The sequence below is a fragment of the Pithys albifrons genome, chromosome 24 (genome assembly GCF_047495875.1).
Source record: "Pithys albifrons albifrons isolate INPA30051 chromosome 24, PitAlb_v1, whole genome shotgun sequence".
Lineage (NCBI taxonomy): Eukaryota > Metazoa > Chordata > Aves > Passeriformes > Thamnophilidae > Pithys > Pithys albifrons.
In genome coordinates, this window is record NC_092481.1 from 1,535,567 (window position 1) to 1,555,414 (window position 19,848).

Here is a 19,848-nt window from a genome sequence, read left to right on the forward strand (position 1 = left end):
ACAAGCAAACCTTTGCTGCATAAAATCCTCTCCTAAGCTCACAATAATCTTCAGTGTCACTTGCAACAAAAGCAGGTAAAGAGGAAGCACACCCAGGCTTTTACTGAAATGATGCCTCTTTAATTTCCTGCCTTTTGTCACCAAACAATGGTGCAAATCCAATTTCTATGGCACGTGTATTTCATCCAGGGAAGAATCAAAATTGGCTGCTCTAAAGGGGGACCCTGAGTGGGGATGGGACCCATTAAACCCACCACCCTTGGCAGCAAATACAGCTGATGGTGAGACACTCAGGGAGGAAACACTGATTGCACTGAAATAAGAGAGTATCTCTGAGCAGAAATGGGTGGGATAGTCCTGAGGAAAATAAGGATGATGATTTTCAAGTGAAGCAAATGGGTAATGAACAATGAGAAAAGAACTCTGCTCCTTCTCTAGGCAGCTCTGGCCTGTCTCAGGGTGCAGCCCCTGCAAGGACAGAACTGCTCGGGTTCAATGAGGGGAATTGCTCCAAGCCCTGACTCTGAGCCTGCCCTGTGCAGGGGAGAGGGCAGGGATGGGGCAGAAGAGCAAGCCCAGCCAAACAGGGCAGCCCAGGGGCCTGAGAGTTCAGCTCTGCAGCAGCTCCACTTCAGCTTAAGGAGCAGCAGTGAAGGGCCAACAGAGGAGGCTGTTGAGCTCAGCACAAAGTCCTCCCAGGGTCACCCACTCCTTACCCATTCCCACCACCCCGGGGACTCCCCACACTCCGGGAGAAAAGGCACATGGGGTCTAAGGTGACTTAGTTTAATTTGGCAGAGTCTAATGATGTGCTCACACATGCCCAGCTTGACTTTACAAAACTGTCTAAAAACTGCCTGTTCTTTGGACACCTCACCTTACATGGCCAAAACAGGGCTCAAGTCCTCAGACACGACCCCCTGTACAATCCCTCAGAGAGGCAGGTGCCAACGAGGGACCCCAGAGGGGCAGTGCCGCCCACATCGAGGTCTCAGTGCAGGGAGATTGGTTGCCCTGAGATCCCATTTCTGACTGACTGGATTAGTGGCTTCTCTTCCTGGCCAACTGTGACATCCACATTTAGGGAAACGGGCAGAAAACCAGTCCCAGCCTTAAACTGCACCTCCTTTTCCCCAGACACAGGTTCTGCTCCTCTGCAGCATGAGCTTCCCATCTCCCCAGGACCTGCAGAGTACCTGCTCTTGCCCTGACTCGCTGAGAAAGATGCCTCATGTTGATGGACTCACTGCTCTGAGGAGGAATTAATGACATTTTGAAGCCCTTTTTTGGAGAGTTTTGGCTCCCTGATGGTGACTAACACTGGCCAGGGGCTGGGCTGGACTTGCAGCACTGCCCCAACTCAACACCAAAGGCACTGGGGAGCACATTTATCACGGGGATTTTTGCCCAAGTGGCTGTTCTTTGCCCCACCCCTGACACAGAGAGCATTAACTTGGTCAAAGTGGATTTAGAGAGGCTTGTCCAGCAAGGCCAGAGTGAGAGCTGCCTCCCACTACCTCTCACACTCACAGGTAAGAACTCCCAACTCAAGAGTGCCCCAAAAACTTTTTAATGCTGTGCTTTCCCCTACAGGCTCCGTATCAACTCCTAAGTGTGTAATAGTCAGAGTTGCAAGGAAGCTTCTTGAGATGATTCAGTATCCCCTCAAATCTCAGCCCATCTGAGGAACACACCTGGGCCCCAGCTGCTTTTGGTAGGAACTCTGCAGAACACTGAACAATTCAAGACCTGGTCAACACCCAAGGCCACCTGCTGCCTCCAGCAAGCACAGCCATCTCAGGGCACTCCAGGCTACTCTGGACTGATTGTTTTCCATTACTGGAAATGAGACTCTTGGAATGGCAAAGGCAAAGGATAATTCTCCTGGCTGGATGCAGTTAATCCACGCTGATCCTCCTCCAAGGAAAACTGAACAGTGCAACATCAAGTGACAGAAAAGATGAAGCCCTGGAGGGTTTCTCCCCTCTGAGGTGTTGGAGAGGAAGGGAACAAGAGCTCCCAAAAAGCTGGTTGCAGATGTCCTGCCCAGCTCAGATGGAACCCAGAGCAGCTGAGGAGTGTCTCATGCACAACCTCAGAGCAGGGATCTGGTTCCTGCTGCTCTCCCTGTGCCTGGCACATCCCTCCAGCTGGCACAGAGCACAGGGCTGGCGTGGGCCACCCCTCCACAGAGCTCCTCTGCACACAGGCAGCTTCCTGCTGGCTCCTCCTGGAAAGCCAACAGGACTAATGGCTGGAAAAAACTCCTATTCTTTTTCTTCTTCCATTTTTTTCCAGTTTCTGTTCTCTTTACCTCAAAATCTATCTTCAGACTTCAGCCATTAATATTCATTACACTTTCCCAATTCTCCCCTCTTTTCTCAGAAAAGGCACATTTTTGCTTTTACTTTCATCTCCTCCTCATGACCTGCAGAGCTTCTTCTCTCAGCCACGTGTTCTGCTTCTACTTGGGCACTTGGTGAAGAGCAGGCTGAGGACAGAGCTCAGCAGGGGCAGCTCCAATCTGTGATCCCTGTGGGCAGGGACAGCACCCAGGGAATGGCTGGAGCTGTGCCAGGGCAGGGACAGCACCCAGGGAATGGCTGGAGCTGTGCCAGGGCAGAGACAGCACCCAGGGAATGGCTGGAGCTGTGCCAGGGCAGGGACAGCACCCAGGGAATGACTGGAGCTGTGCCAGGGCAGGGACAGCACCCAGGGAAGGGCTGGAGCTGTGCCAGGGCAGGGACAGCACCCAGGGAATGGCTGGAGCTGTGCCAGGGCAGGGACAGCACCCAGGGAATGGCTGGAGCTGTGCCAGGGCAGGGACAGCACCCAGGGAATGGCTGGAGCTGTGCCAGGGCAGGGACAGCACCCAGGGAGTGGCTGGAGCTGTGCCAGGGCAGGGACAGGTTGGATCTCAGCAAAAGGTTCTTCCCCCAGAGGGTGGTGGGCACTGACCAGGCTCCCCAGGGCAGTGGGCACGGCCCCAAGGCTGCCAGAGCTGCAGGAGGGTTTGGATGATGGGACAAGGACAGGGTGGGATTGTTGGGGTGTCTCTGCAGGGTCAGGATTTGGACTGGCTGATCCCTGGGGTTCCTCCCAGCTCAGGAGACTCTGTGATTCCACAATTCCCCACTGGTTTTGTTCCACCTGCCCCAGGACGTGCTCTCAGCAGAGCTGCAGCCTCGGGCACGGCACTGGCACGAGGACAGCAGGTCTTTAAGGAACAAGTCTCCTGGATTATATGGCACATGGTTTCCAGCTGCTCACGTTGCATGTCTGTGGCCAAATCCCAGCACAAAACTGGGGATTCCAGCTCTTATTTCTTTCCAGCTGTTCTTTCTCCTCAAACCTCATTCCTTGGGGTTTCACTGGAAGTGCCCTGGAGCCAACAGGATCAGGAGTGCCCATTCCACCCACAGGGAGGGAAGTAAAGGCTGCCACCCTGAGGGGAGGAATCACTGGCAGAATCCCTTGGGACCAGAATTTTACCCTAAACCTGGGGTAAAATGCTTAGAAAAAATGTCCTTTCAGAAAGTCACAAGTGTTGATCTTCTGAATTACCTTATTATGGCTGAAATGAATTCCTGCAAACAGGCACAGAGTCTGCCCCAATCCTAAACCTCACCCAAGTCATCCTGAAGGAGTCCTCCCAACCAGTGCCAAGCCCTGGGCTGGTCCCCCTGTGCCTGGGACTGTCACCACATTTATGCAGCCAAACAAGCTCTTCACCACGAGATTTGGGATTGAGACCCACCTTAAGTGGGAAGGGAAAAGCTGCCACCTGAGCTCCAGGTGGGAACACCCCTGGAAAGACATCAGGGCTTTCTCTACCTTGTTTTTGGCCTCCAGAATTCCTTCCTTTGCAGTGCTTGGCTTTCTCTGACTTGCCTTTTGTTTCCAGGACACTGAAATGTCTCATTGCAGGGATCTTGCTGGTGGCCAAACCCTGTTGTGGGTGATACTCAAGCAAATGGGGGGATTTCCTCTGCTGCTTGATCCTGTCCCAGCCAGATCAGGAGCCAGTGGGATTAGTGGGATGCTGTGACAGCTCTGCCTTTCCTGCACCATTCCAACCACAACAGCATTTTCCTCTCCACACCAAATCTGAGCCTGGTTTTAAGGCTGCCAGACTTAAAAGTATCCTTTTGTGCCCCTAGAAAATCCATCTATTTATGGCTCATGACAACTTTTAAATTAAATTTTAGACAAAATTTAACTACTGACCAACATATTTGACATTTGTTAAATATATTTTAAAATCTTACAGGTTTTGTGTGAGTGGACAGGTTCAGCTCTCTCCTTACTGGCAGCCACTAAAATGTCCTGCCCATGGAAAAACCACATTCAGCATTTACCCCTTTTTAATTTCAATCAATCTGGAGAGTCACATCTGTGGGAAAACAGATCCCTTTCTTCAGTAGCTCTTGGTGCTCCTCAGTTCTTAAAAACCCCTGCAAGTCCACACTTTGTAGAATCAGAAGAGGTGCTGGGCCAAGCACAGGCTGAAGGGTTTGCTGCTACCTGGGGGTCACAGTCTTTGCAACCAGATCCCAAATTAGCCTCCAACAAAAGGGCAGTGCCCATAAATAAAGTGCCTGATGACTGAGAAGGATTTACAAAGCAAAGAGCAGGCAGCACAGCAGAGCTCCTCTAATTACCTCCTGGAACTCGACTCAGTAAGATAAAAATGCTTCTGCAGCACTGAGAGGACTCACCAGGCAAAGGTGGCTCAAATCTACTGAAGAACCAGCAAAGCAAACTGGACAAACAGCAAAGCAAGTGCTGGTGCCAGGGGGAGTCACTGCAGAGGGCAGTGAAACCATCCAGGGAAGTCACTGGGGGGAAAACAGGGATTACTTACAGTGGCCTTGGGAGCCTGGAACTGTGTTGGTCTCTCTCTGCTGTTTGCCCACGGTTTAGTTCAGTCTGTGAGAGAAAGAGCACGTTGGAATAGTGTGTGGACAGCAAAATGCCACCTCAGCAGCGGGCACACAGGACTTGCAGCAGGTGCCCTGATGGAGAGGATTGCCTGGTAACCAAAACAGCAACACAAACTCAGTCCCAACAGCTGGAGAGCCCTTGGGGACCTCCCTCAGCGTGTTTACCCTGATGGGGATGTGCACATTCCCAGGAAACACATCACTGAGGGATGTACCAACTCCTGGAGCAGGTATTCCCCCTCCTGGAGCAGGTATTTCTCCTCCTGGATCAGGTACTCCCCTTCCTGGAGCAGGTATTCCCCCTCCTGGAGCAGGTGTCACCCCTGGAGCAGGTATTCCCGCTCCTGGAGCAGGTATTCCCCCTCCTGGAGCAGGTATTCCCCCTCCTGGAGCAGGTGTCACCCCTGGAGCAGGTATTCCCCCTCCTGGAGCAGGTGTCACTCCTGGAGCAGGTATTCCCCCTCCTGGAGCAGGTGTCACCCCTGGAGCAGGTATTCCCCCTCCTGGAGCAGGTATTCCCCCTCCTGGAGCAGGTATTCCCCCTCCTGGAGCAGGTGTCACCCCTGGAGCAGGTATTCCCCCTCCTGGAGCAGGTATTTCTCCTCCTGGATCAGGTATTCCCCCTCCTGGACAAGGTATCCTTTTCCCTGGACCAAGATTTTCTCCCTTGTCCTGGACCACGTGAACCTCCTCCTGACCAGGTGTATCCCTCCTGCTGGAGCAGATGTCCTCCTGCTGGTCCAGCTATTCCCCTCTCTGGATCAGGTATTCCTTCTCCTGGACCAGGTTTTTCTCCTCCTAGACCAGGGGTCCCTCCTCCTGGACAAGATATCCCTTTCCCTGGACGAAGTTTTTCTCATGCTGGACAAGGTACCCTTTCCCCTGGACTAAGTTTCTCTCCTCCTAGACCAGCATTCCCCTCCCTGGGCCAGGTGTCCACCTCCCTGGTCCAGGTATTCTTCTTCCTGGATCAGGTTTTCCTCCTCCTGGACCAGGTATCCCTTCCCCTGGACGAAGTTTTTCTTCTGGACCAGCTGTCCTTCCTGGACCAGCTGTCCCTTTCCTTGGACCAAGTTTTTCTCCTCCTGGACCAGTTGTCCCTCCTCCTGTACCAGGTTTTTCTCCTCCTGGACCAGCATTCCCTCCCTGGACCAGGTGCCAGGACACCAGACCTTGGCTGGTGGCAGCACCAGCAGGTTCAGTGCAGACAAGAGAAAAGCTCCACACCCTGGCACAGGTTTCAGGTCTGCTCAGAGGTATCCAGATGAGCCCTGGGTGCTGCAGCCCTTCCTCCAGAGCTTGTTTGTAGCCTGAGTTTTGCATTTAGAGAATCTTTAGTTTTAAGTAAATCATTCAGTTGTTCCACATTTACCCTTCACAAACCTCCCAACACGACCAGCACTGAACTCACACCCCCAAACTCCTCTGGGCTGGAGCCAGGCTGGGAGAGCTGGGGGGGCTCACCTGGAGAAGAGAAGGCTCCAGGGACACCTGAGAGCCCCAGCCAGGGCCTAAAGGGGCTCCAGGAGAGCTGGAGAGGGAATGGCTTCCCACTGCCAGAGGGAAAGATGGGATATTAGGAAGAAATTCTTCCCTGCGAGGGTGGGCAGGCCCTGGCACAGGTTGGGCAGAGAAGCTGTGGCTGCCCCATCCCTGGGAGTGTCCAAGGCCAGGTTGGACAGGGCTTGGAGCAACCTGGGCTGGTGGGAGGTGTCCCTGCCCATGGCAGGGGGTGAGATCCTTAAGTTTCCTTCCATCTCAAACCATTCTGGAATCCTGTGATTCCATGGAGTTGGAGGATGTTCTAGGCTGGGTTTAGAACCAGAGACCTGAGAGCCCCTTCCAGTGCCTAAAGGGGCTCCAGGAGAGCTGGAGAGGGACTTGGGACAAGGGATGGAGGGACAGGACACAGGGAATGGCTTCCCACTGCCAGAGGGCAGGGATAGATGGGATATTGGGAAGGAATTGTTGGCTATGAGGGTGGGCAGGCCCTGGCACAGGTTGGGCAGAGAAGCTGTGGCTACCCCATCCCTGGGAGTGTCCAAGGCCAGGTTGGACAGGGCTTGGAGCACCCTGGGCTGGTGGGAGGTGTTCCTGCCCATGGCAAGGGGAGGAAAGAGATGAGTTTTAAGGTTCTTTCCAACCCAAACCATTCTGGGATTCATGTTTGACTCTTAAACACGTGCAACATCTGCTCAGCTGCCATGGACTCGCTGAGGGAACGATCCAGGGCTAAATTCAAGTGACCTGGGTTCAATTCCCACTTTGGTTACACATTTCCTGTGTGAAACTGGGCAAGTCATCTCAGTGACTGTCTGTGTTGGTGCTGCAGCTAAACAGGGACACTTCCTCCTTCCACAGATGTGCTGTGAGTCACCCCTGATGCCTGTGGGGCCCAGGATGCTCCGGGAAGGGAGAGACCCATGGACACAAACAGGGAGCAGAGACTGGGAACAGATGGGAAGACACCCAGGAGACTTTCTCTGCTCATTAAAAAGTCTGGATTCAATGCTGGACTTTCTCACTTTTCCTTGTAGTCCACATGGTTTCAGCATCTTTCTTTCTCCCCCTTCCAGCAAAGGGTGCTGGTTCCTGCCCTGTGAGGAGGTCAGAAGGGCAGAGCCAACTCTGCCCTCAGCCAGCAGGGCTTGGGCAAAGGGTTAATGTGACAGATTTCATAACTTAAAAGAGGTTTTCCAGCAAACAGAGGAATTATTGCAAAATCTGCATATTTTAGAGCTAAATATTCCCAGAAATATCACCATGAAAACTGGAAGGGGAAAAAAAGGCAGGAAGGCCAGTGCGGGGTGAGGGGCAGAAGGCAGGGCTGGAGCAAAGCTCTGGGCACCAGCAGGGCTCCCTCCCTCCTGCTCAACTCCCCAGCCACAGAGGACACAGCATTTCAGCCTTGCCTGGAAGCCAAAGCTCAGCCCTCAGTGCACTGCAAAGCTCTGCCTCAGCTTCCAGCAGAGCCAGCTCTCCAGAGCCTGCTGTGTGCTCCTGGCCCAGCTCCTGGCTGCTCCACTTCCCCCAGGAAGCCCAGCTGGGATTTGCAGGCAGCTCCTGCAGACAGGCAGGGTGTGCCAACACACTCACATATTCCACAGGGGTTATCAGGGGATTTTACTCTTATACTAAAACTAATCCTGTTTTCTTGTGAGTGAAACTCCAGAAAACCACTTTCTTTAGCAATGTTTAAGATGACCCTCAAGAACCTGTGACTGTGAAGAGCATCACCACCACATCTCCTCCAGGGGACTGTACAAATCCCCCACTGCTGTCACTTCTCACACGCTCACTGGCACAGAAAAGTCATTATTTAATATTTCAAACCCACTCCTGTGAAATGATTCTTCCAAAATTCCTCTGGATTGAGCACTCCAGACCTGCCAAACTCAGAGTGGGAAGGCAGTTCTTGGAGAGCTGCTGATTCTGTCTAAGGTAACGTGCCTTGCACACAGCTCAGGCACTAATTGCCTTTCCCTGCTAATGTGTTCCCCTGCACAGACTTATGGTTAAACTCATGTATTGAGAAACCTTCCGAAATGTTTCCACATAGTTTGAAACCACAGGAGTGAAAAAAAGAAGGGAAGGACAACTGCAGTTCAGATGGAGTTTATGATTTGTGCTCAGGCTGATGACTGCAGGGTGAATCAGTGGGGCTGAGGTTTCAGGCACCACCACAGCTCTGCTCGCAGGGTTTGTGCAGCTCAGCTGAAATCGGCTCCCCGTGACACTGCCCTGAGCTCCTGCTGAGCTGCTCCTGGGGAATGCCTTGGCTGTGCCCCATGGATGTCATGGATGCACAGACCAGGATATGGGTGCACACACAGGACAGGGATGTACACACCAGGATATGGATGAACAGATCATATCAGGACATGGGTGCACACACAGGACATGGATGTACACACAGGACATGGATGAACAGATCATATCAGCACATGGATGCACACACAGGACATGGGTGCACACACCAGCACATGGGTGCACACACAGGACATGGATGAACAGAACACATCAGGACATGGGTGCACACACAGGACATGGGTACACACACAGGACATGGATGAACAGAACACATCAGGACATGGGTGCACACACAGGACATGGGTACACACACAGGACATGGATGAACAGATCATATCAGGACATGGGTGCACACACAGGACAGGGATGAACAGAACACATCAGGACATGGGTGAGCACACAGGACATGGGTGCACACACCAAAATATGGATGAACAGATCATATCAGGACATGGGTGCACACACAGGACATGGGTGCACACACCAGGATATGGATGAACAGATCATATCAGGACATGGATGCACACACAGCACATGGGTGTACACACAGGACATAGGTGCACACACAGGACATGGGGGCACACACAGGACATGGATGCACACGCAGCACATGGGTGCACACACAGCACATGGGTGGACACAGAGCACATGGGTGGACACAGAGCACATGGGTGCACACACAGGGCATGGATGCACACACTGGCACATGGATGCACACACAGCACATGGATGCACACACTGGCACATGGATGCACACACAGGACATGGGTGCACACAGAGCACATGGATGCACACACTGGCACATGGGTGCACACACTGGCACATGGATGCACACAGAGCACATGGATGCACACACTGGCACATGGATGCACACACAGGACATGGGTGCACACAGAGCACATGGATGCACACACAGGACATGGGTGCACACACAGGGCATGGGTGCACACACCATGTCTGGATCCTCTGACTGTGGTTACACTCTGCCCATTCCCTTCTCCATCTGCCTCAGGCTAAAACCAACCAGCCCATGGACAGTGCAGGTACTATGCAAGGCCCAGGTAGATTAAAGAATATATTTTTATAAAGGTTGTTTTTCTGTGTGAGAAGCAAATCTTGCTTCAAGATGAGGCTCATCCTTTTGCAGAGAGCACTCCCAAAGCCCAGACACTGAGATGGAGTGAGCTCCTTCCATGGCACCTGCCCCCAGGGTCTGGAGATGGATCCTGGCTCCTTTCATGTACTGTGTTCCCATCTCCTCAGTCTCCTCAGCTGCTGTGGAGTTGAATGTGTCTGCATCATCCCTGCCCTGAGGAACCCACTGCTCCTGTGTCTGGAGAGCTCAGGAGCTGGGATGGAGCAGAGGGAAGTGCACTGGGGAAGCTGAACCAAGACAGATGAACCAGCCCGGAGGTCAGGCTGGCAAACAGCCAAAAACAGGTAACAGGGGAACTTTGTGACAGCAGAGCTGTCCCACCCTGCCCTCCAGTCTGGGCAGGGGTGAGAGCAGCTCTGGGTGGGGATGGTCCCTGCCAGCCTGCTCTGCCCTTGCAGCCAGGTTGGTTTGCAGAGACAGCACAGGTCGTGGAGGTGACATTTGCATGTGTAGGAGTCTGGATCACCACACGCAGCTCCTCAAGGCCTATGCAAATCCACACCATGATCCTCCTGCAGGCAGGGCCTCAGCTGTGCTTGAGGACCAACATTTCCAGCACAGTGACACAGCAGTGATTTTTTAGAAAAGCAGGACTGAATCAACTGCTGAGGTGGAAACAGGTTTGTCTCAGTGCTTTTCGTATTTCACAGAATCCCTGGATTCATATTTCACAGGATATGCTGAGCTGGGAGGGACCCCCAAGGACCATCCAGTCCAACCCTCAGCCCTGAACAGGAACAGCCCCAAGAGTCACCCCCTGTGCCCCAGAGCATCATCCAAACCCTCCTGCAGCTCTGGCAGCCTTGGGGCCGTGCCCACTGCCCTGGGGAGCCTGGGCAGTGCCCACCACCCTCTGGGGGAAGAACCTTTTGCTGAGATCCAACCTGACCCTGCCCTGGCACAGCTCCAGCCATTCCCTGGGTGCTGTTCCTGCCCTGGTACAGCTCCAGCCATTCCCTGGGTGCAGTCCCTGCCCTGGTACAGCTCCAGCCATTCCCTGGGTGCTGTCCCTGCCCTGGCACAGCTCCAGCCATTCCCTGGGTGCTGTCCCTGCCCTGGCACAGCTCCAGCCATTCCCTGGGTGCTGTCCCTGCCCTGGCACAGCTCCAGCCATTCCCTGGGTGCTGTCCCTGCCCTGGCACAGCTCCAGCCATTCCCTGGGTGCTGTCCCTGCCCTGGCACAGCTCCAGCCATGCCCTGGGTGCTGTCCCTGGTCCCACAGAGCAGAGCTCAGTGCCTGCCCCTCCTCTGCCCCTGCCCAGGAAGCTGGAACTGCACTGAGGTCTCCCCTCAGTCTCCTCTCCTCCAGCTGAACACCCCAAGTGCCCTCAGTGCCCTCACACGCTGCCCCTCCAGGCCCTTCCCCATCTCTGCCCTCCTTTGGACACTCTCTAATTTCTTAAGATCTTTCTTCCATTGTGGTGGTGCCCAAAACTGCCCCAGTATTGCAGGTGAGGCCCCAGTGCTCCACAGCAACCCCAGGGCCTGGCTCCTGCTCACACATCTGCACTGTGCTGGCCATAAGGGACCAAACTGGAACTCCTCTCACGGACTCCAGGAGCCCAATTCCTGGAGTGAGGGGCTACCCAGCAGTCCAGCCTGCAGCCAGCAGGTGGGATGGGCAGCTCATCCCTGAGGAGTCCAGCAGTGCAGGACAGACAGGAGGCAGCAGCAGCACTCAGGGCTGTGCAAAGATGAGATCCATCCCCACTCCCTGCAGAGAGTTCTCCTGTGCTTTGCACACACAGATTGTACCACCCATGACTTCCACTCCATGACAGACCATGTAATTCCTACATGGTCTTCATAGAAACACAGGAAGATTAAGTTTGGAAAGGCCCTCCAAGATCATCAAGTCCAACCTTCAGCTGAATCCTGCCATGATCTCTAAGTGCCACATCTACACTTCTTCTGAACACTCCCAGGGATGGCAACTCCATCACTCCTCTGGGGAGCCTTTTCCAGTGATTCACAAGGACAAAAGAAAGCTCTGCAATAAGGCTGAAACTGTGCCCTTCTCTGACAGCAGCTTGGAGACCTTGTTCGTCCTTCCCCAGCCCTCCACAGGGGGGTAACACCACAGAGGATCTTCTTGCATGACACTCAATATCTGAATTAATATAATTTCTTTTCTAGTTTATTTTGCATTCCGTGGGCTTCCTGTGAGTAGCACTCACTACAGAAAACAACTGGGAGAAACCCCCAAAAGCCAACAACTGTCATGGACTTGTGTTTGACTCAGCCTCTGGTTTCCTGACCTTTGGTTACTGCAGGAGTCAAACCCATTCCTCAGTGAGGAAAAGGAGGAATTTTGGTGATAAATACGAGAGGGCCACTTGTGAGAAGTGACCAAAGGGCTTCTGGGGGGTCAGGAGCTGAGGCACTGCCTTCACCACCTGCCCCATGGAGAACCTTCCATGGTCCAGAGGAGTCTGCACTAAGGATGTACTGGCAGGACACAGATGGGTCAATGATGTTGCATCAGGTTTGTGGGACTGAACAAAACAAATGGGGAACATCAAGACAATGAAAACAATAAAAGGGAACCTTTAACATGCAAATTCCATCTCTGCTCCTTGATAATTTTGCTCTGTGAGCTATTACACAAACTGCTTTTTGTCTTGGTAACAATAAAGCAGAAACAATTAAGAAAAATGCCATAAAACTTAAAGAGAATAAAATTAAATCAGATGCCAAGGTTATTGTATAACCTCCCTGAAGTGGCAAAGTCATCTTTCAAGTGATATCACAAAAAGCTTCCAGTGTGCTTTGAGTACAGGAGTGAGGAGAAGGAATTTACAGAAAAAATCTCTACACAAACAACCTCCCATTGGGAGCAGAGGCCACCGAGGGCTCTGAGCTGTATTTGCATTTGTCCCACCCTGAATTACAGTCCAGGCCCTCCCTAAATCTTGGACTTTCCTCTCTCAGGGTTTCCTCTCTTCCTCTCTTGCACAGAGCAAAGGGCACTGAAGCCCAGAATCCCAGCATGGTTTGGGTTGGGAAGGACATTAAAGCCCATCTCATTCCACCCCCTGCCATGGGCAGGGACACCTCCCACCAGCCCAGGGTGCTCCAATCTGGCCTTGGACACTCCCAGGGAAGGGGCAGCCACAGCTTCTCTGCCCAACCTGTGCCAGGGCCTGCCCACCCTCACAGGGAAGGATTTCTTCCTAAAATCCAATCTCAGCCTGCCCTTTTTGAGTTCAAAGCCATTCCCCTTGTCCTGTCCCAACATCCCTTGTCCCCAGTCCCTCTCCAGCTCTCCTGGAGCTTTAGGCACTGGAAGGGGCTCTCAGGTGTCCCTGGAGACCCCATCTCCAGGTGAACAGCATCTCCTCCTGAATGCATTCTCACCTCTGTGTGTACCTACAGACACACCAAACTATGCAAAAACACCCAGCACTCGATCAACTTACTTCTTCAACTGGCAAAACAGAAAGACCTGCCAAGGCTTCCCTGGTTTTGGTTTCCATCCCTTCCCTGTCAGCCCACACATCCACCAAAATGACATCCTTTCCTCCACTCACTTCCTTTTCTTCCTGATGAATTTATTTATAGAAGAGCATGTAGGAGTTTCAGTCTTCTGCCCTTCATATACCCCCAGGTCTGAAAAGTGGACGTTCTCCAAGCACCATGTCCATGAGTGGCAGAGCTGGGCTGCACCAGTGCCTTCTGCATGACCTTTCCCCAGCAAGGCTCAGCCCAGAGGTGGCAAACAGGACCCCATGTGACCCCTGGGCACAAACCATGGTCTACCTTGGGGTCCAGCCTCCTCCACCATCCTCATCCTCACCACACACGCTGGTTTCTGTAGCCCACTGCTGTTGCCAGATGAAGATGCTCTGACAGCAGCTACAGGTTGTCCCAGTTCAGCAGGTGGGCCCAGTTTGTCCCTGTGTGGGGGTGACCAAAGCTGTGCATTCCAAACCCTCCATTCATTGCCCAGCAACTGTTCCCAATGGCCCATTGGCAGCAGCTGCCCAGGGCACAGCTGAGCCCTCAGGCTGGGAGCTGGCTGGGAAAGAAGCCTGGCAGAGGAGCTGGGAGAACTGCCCTGCAGGGAGTCCTTGGCACCTCCACACCCACCTGAGGGCTCAGCTCTGCCCATGGGCAAGCAACCATTCCAAAATCCCCCCTGACTGCCAGAGTCAGATCCCCCAGTGTGGAACTCCCTGCCCTGGGGGAGGCACTGGGGGCTCCCACCCAAACCTGAGGGGAGACAATCTTGGCCTTTGGGGACTTCTGGGACCACTCCTGGGATGCAGAGGAGGAGCAGCCCCTGGCCAGGAGGAGCCCACCACTCTGGCCCAGACTGTGCCATCATCTGCACCAACAGGTTTGTCCCTTCCTTTTCCTTTGGACTCAAGGGAACCACGTGGGGCTCAGCACAGGGGCCACCAAACCCCCCTGTGTTTGTGCCCCAGGGGGCTGGGTTAGACTGCTGGGGTTGGGGGTTAAACCCAATTTCTCTTTGTGCCATTGCATTTATTGTAGTATTGTTATTAAATTGTAACTCTGACTTATAATCTCTCTTGTGTTGGGTTTGTTTCTCCTGCAGGTTCACCTTTAAACCAGCACACTGAGAAAGGGCTGCACCACTCTGGGTTGTGGCCTCACCACGTGTCCCTGGAGCTGCAAGTTGATTTTTGCTGGGAGTTCTGGAGGGAATTCCAGCTGCCCTCCCCACCAGGAGCAGCCACACCAGTTCTCCCAGGCTGGGAGGCTGAGGGAAGTTTGGGATTTGAATCTGAGGCTTGACCATTAAAATGCCAAAAGCTCCTCTGGGCAACCACAGCCTGCAATTCCCACCCTTTTGGACAGGAGGGTTTCCTTTCCTTTCCAGCACCATCCAGGGCTGCTGCACATCCTCACCCTCTCTCCATGCACCATATTCCAGCTTTGGAAGTGTTGTCTTGAGTTAACCAAGTTCCCAAGAGCTCTAGCATCCTGTAAGGATAGAAGATACTGTAGGAAGACAAATACATTATCAATTCCCTAAATTAGGATGATGCAAAAGCAGGATGCAGGCAGAGGGATTACTGAGAATGAAAAGAAAAATAAATAAATATAAAAGTAAATAAATATAAAAATTTTAAGAAGGAGAAAAAAGGAAGAATTAATCAGCTTTCCCACTCTCTGGACACAGCCTCAACACACAACATTGCATTATGCCAGGCTGTATCTTATTTAACCAAACACAAAGTGGAGATGCCAAAAGATTTAAGTGACAGTGAAAAAAACCCCTCTAATCTCAGTGGAAATAATTCAAGAATGAAACTTCCCCCAGTGATTTAGGACCAAAGGCAGGGAAGGGTTTCCTCTCCTCAATGAAAAGAAAGCCAGAAAGAGAAGAAAATGGTCCTTGTATTCCCCACAGGCAAAGCCAGAGGGGCTTTCCCATCCCCAGGCTGAAAACCTCCTGTTTACAGAGACAGTTCTGACTAAAGGAGCAGCTCCTGAAATTCATTGTATTCTGTCACCCCAGAGAAATGGTGCAACGAATGGAAACACAAATGAGACACACAGAGCACGTCCCCAGTGCCACCCTCACCTTGATAAAGACTTTGCTGAGTTTCAGGGGAACTGGGGGAAGAGCTGCTTTAATTACCACAAGTTTTCTCAAGGGAAACACTTTCTCAGGCATTGCTGAAATGCTGTGCATTGGCAGCACTGGCAGATCCACCAAGGAATGCAGAACCAGCTGCAGCAGATGGTGCAGTTCATGCACCTTTCCCTTCCCACAACATGCCTCAATCCTCACTAGAAAGGATCATACACATATATTTCAATATATCTTGTAGTTGTCTGTGCACAGATCCATCCTTGTTTCTGATCCCAAACTCCAAGCCAAACTCCAGTTCTTTGCAGACACCCATGAAGGGTGTGAAGACAAGTCGCTGTTGGAAGGCCCTGGTGGTTCCTCACCCCAAGTTCAGAGGGAAACCTCAGGTTTCAGAGCCCTTGTGCTGCCAAGCCAAGGCACACAGAGCACAAATAATTTTAAATCAAGATATACATTTGTTTAACAGGAAAGGAAGAAAAAACATGACTGAGTTTGGAGGGAATGTTGTTGGCTTTGTAGGAAGAAAAGAATCAAGTCTGGGCAGTGTTTGCTTCCTTGTCATCACAAGCTCCACAAAACTCCCTTGTATGCACATACAAAAATACACCTCATGCCAGGGAAAGGAGGCAGGATTTAACGAGAACCAGAATGTGTTTTGGGTCATTTCCAGGTGATTGGCCTCTTCTTAACAGATCCTTCTTGTAGATGAATGCAAATATTTATGTAGGGACCCCACTGGCTGGGTGTCTGTCTATTCTGGTTTTTCCCCTCATAAACCTGTTCCTCAGGAATCCACAGCACCAGCACTGACTGGGGGAATGAGAGAAAACCCAGAGCAGGATTTTCCACATCCTCACCACCCCAGACAGGATCTCCTCTGAACCACAGAGTCTCCACTCTTTTAATCCCATTGCATTAACATCTCAATCAAAAGGGTGGCTCTGCTGCAGAGCTGAGGTGGCCTGGGATGGGGAAGCTGCTCTGCACCTTGGTGAGACAATCTCCTGAGCACAGAACACTGTGGCAGGAAAGAGGACAATCATTTATCAAACTGAGAACCTGCCTGAGCCATAACAGACACTCCTGGTGTTAAAAGCCAATTTGACATCAGCTCAGTTGGTTAAAAATTTGGTGCTAATAGTGCCAAGGTCAAGGATTCAATCCCCTGTAGGGGCCATTCGTTCAAGAGTTGGACTCAATGGTCCTTGTGGGTCCTTCCAACTCAGAATATTCTGTGATTCTGTGAATTTAAACCCCAAGCAGCCCATGTTACCCTTTCCTTGCTCTGAGTGTCAGACAATGCCACTTCCACAATTTCCTTCCCTTTATCTCTGCAAAGGTTTGAGAGCTCCAAAGGGGAACACAGTTCAGGATGCAACCAGGAATACAAAGCCAAACCACTCACAGCTGTGTCATGTGTGGAGTTGGAGTGAAGGATGAGCAGGAGGATCTACCCCAGAAGAGACTTCCAGCCTCACCCCATTCCCAACAAACCATGCAAGAACATCTGAACTTCACTGCCTGGGAATGACCTTGGTGACCTTCATCTGGGGCCACCTGAAGACATCAGAGGAACAGATAATGAGTAACATCTATGCTACATCCACCTGTTTACTTTGTAAGGCAGGTATTTGGCTATTCCATGGAACCATGGAATGGTCTGGGTGGGAAGTGACCTCAAACTCATCTCATCCCACCCCCTGCCATGGGCAGGGACACCTTCCACCAGCCCTGTTGCTCTAAGCCCTGGCCTTGGACACTTCCAGGGATGGAACAACCACAGTATTCATGAGCAGCAACTCAGTTTTGGTGGCTTTGATTAGCCTTTAATTGACCCCTGAGATCTGCCCTGTGAGGGTCCTTGCAGACAGTGCATGGAGAGGTGACACTGAGAGTCCCCAGTTTGGTCAAAAGCAGCTGGGAAGTTCCAGAACTCACCCCAAACCACAGGGAACCTGATCTTGTGAACAGTCCAACCTTCTGGCAACGTTTCAGCAGAAACTGGATCTGCTGCTGTCACAGCCAGAGAGAGGAGAAATTATCCAAACATATCAAAGCCAGAAGCAAAATGACATCTTAATGTAGAGCAGGAGAACGAGACCACCTCAGTGGCACTTCAGGGACACAAAGCTCCACTTCCCAATCCTAACAGACTTATGGAATTTGTTCCTAATAGCTCGTGACTGAAGAATCAGCCAATTATGTGTCCATTTATTATCATGCCTCTAATGGAATCAAGTGAGAACTCCTGTTTAATTAGAAATGAGCTCACGCTGGTGACCAGAGACACCTTTAAAATACCTTTTGGCACTTCACAACTGAGCTCATCAGGGCTTCGAGTTGGAATGACATTAAGGAAATGAGATGGAGGTCAAATATTAAAGAATTCAAGGCAAATAAATATTTTTTGAAGCCTGGTCCCACATCCCTAAAAAGGACAGTGGATATATCCATGTGCACAGCCAGCCAGGAAATCTGAGATCATGTTCCTCCTGCTTAGCACAGGGCTCAATAAAAAAGAGTCAGGCTTCAAAACATCCATTTGGTGGTATTTCTTTAAAGGATTTAAATATTTTTATCAAGAAAAAAATGGGCAAAGGTCTTCAGTAACACATCCAACCTGATGTGTTTCTTTAAATGCAGATCACCTTTTTCTAAGAAATTAAAAGAACAGATCTTCAACCTGCAAAGAACCCAGAGCCAGGAATTCCTCATGTGCCTCTGCTACTGATCCAAAAAGTCTCCTGCTCTGCAGAGCCTTGAGAGGAGGAATGTTTCAACAAACCTCCCTGAGATGAAATCTCTGATTGAACAGCTTAGGAGATCACAAAAGATAATTATTTTACTGCAAGCAAGAAATTCTTTGGTCAAAGATCACAACTGAACACAACTGAACTTGAGCTTAAGTGGCTACTTTAAAATAAATACACAAACCAAATAAACACTTTAAACCATCGAGTTTGGGGTGGATGGATCCTCAGCCAGTGACCATTCCTGCCCCTGACTGTGCCAGATCAGCATGAGAAATAACAGGAGAAGTTTCTGACAGTGCTGACACTCCAGATTTATCCAGATGCCTTGGTTAGACCCAGGAATCCTCACACTTGGGTTCACTTGGTCTCTCCTGGTGTATCCTTTGGGTTTTGTCAAACACAGCCCTGCACCAGCACCTCCTTCACAGGGCTACTGAAAACCAACCCCAGCCACCTCCACCTGAACACAGAGACCCCCAAGAATTCACAGCAAGGTGCTTTGGGGGCCAGGGCCAGGCACCTGCCTGCTAAACCCACCCTGGACAGCAGCAAGGCTTGGAACAGGACTTGTGTCTGTCCCTGCCCCTTGCAAACAAGGTTTGAGATGGGCAAGTCTGAAATTGTCTCCAGCCCCTTTAGGAAAGGTTAAAAAAGAAAAAATAAAATATAAAAATAATCAGCTCTCCAGGGACAGCATTCCTGCTCCATGACTGAGCACTGGCAGGAAAAATAAAGAACAGCTACAGGCCCTGACAGGCAGGAGCAGCCTCGGGGCGGGTTTATGGAGCTGCTCCTGTGCACACCGGGCGGGCAGCGGGACAGGGCACTGCGGGGTGGGACAGGGCACTGCGGGGTGGGACAGGGCACTGCGGGGTGGGACAGGGCACTGCGGGGTGGGACAGGGCACTGCGGGCATAGGACAGGGCACTGCGGGGTGGGACAGGGCACTGCGGGCATAGGACAGGGCACTGCGGGGTGGGACAGGGCACTGCGGGGTGGGACAGGGCACTGCGGGGTGAGACAGGACACTGCGGGCATGGGACAGGGCACTGCGGGGTGGGACAGGGCACTGCGGGGTGGGACAGGGCACTGCGGGGTGAGACAGGACACTGCAGGGATGGGACAGGGCACTGCGGGGTGAGACAGGGCACTGCGGGCATGGGACAGGGCACTGCGGGGTGAGACAGGACACTGCAGGGATGGGACAGGGCACTGCGGGGTGAGACAGGACACTGCGGGCATGGGACAGGGCACTGCGGGGTGGGACAGGGCACTGCGGGGTGGGACAGGGCACTGCGGGGTGAGACAGGGCACTGCGGGGTGGGACAGGGCACTGCGGGGTGGGACAGGGCACTGTGGGGTGAGACAGGGCACTGCGGGGATGGGACAGGGCACTGCGGGGTGGGACAGGGCACTGCGGGCATGGGACAGTGCAGGGATGGGACAGGGCACTGCGGGGTGGGACAGGGCACTGCGGGCATGGGACAGGGCACTGCGGGGTGAGACAGGGCACTGCGGGCATGGGACAGGGCACTGCGGGGTGAGACAGGACACTGCAGGGATGGGAGAGGGCACTGCGGGGTGGGACAGGGCACTGCGGGCATGGGACAGGGCACTGCG

General features: G+C 52.3%; 1 protein-coding gene across 4 annotated transcripts in view; it reads right to left on the minus strand.

Annotated features, from left to right (window-relative positions):
* Positions 1-19,848, minus strand: part of HIVEP3 (HIVEP zinc finger 3) — a 364,404-nt gene that overhangs the window by 74,537 nt on the left and 270,019 nt on the right. For all 4 annotated transcript variants that reach the window (XM_071576495.1, XM_071576497.1, XM_071576494.1 and 1 more), the window contains one exon: positions 4,865-4,929. The gene's annotated coding sequence lies outside the window, so the exon portion shown is untranslated. The remainder of the gene's footprint in view (positions 1-4,864; positions 4,930-19,848) is intronic.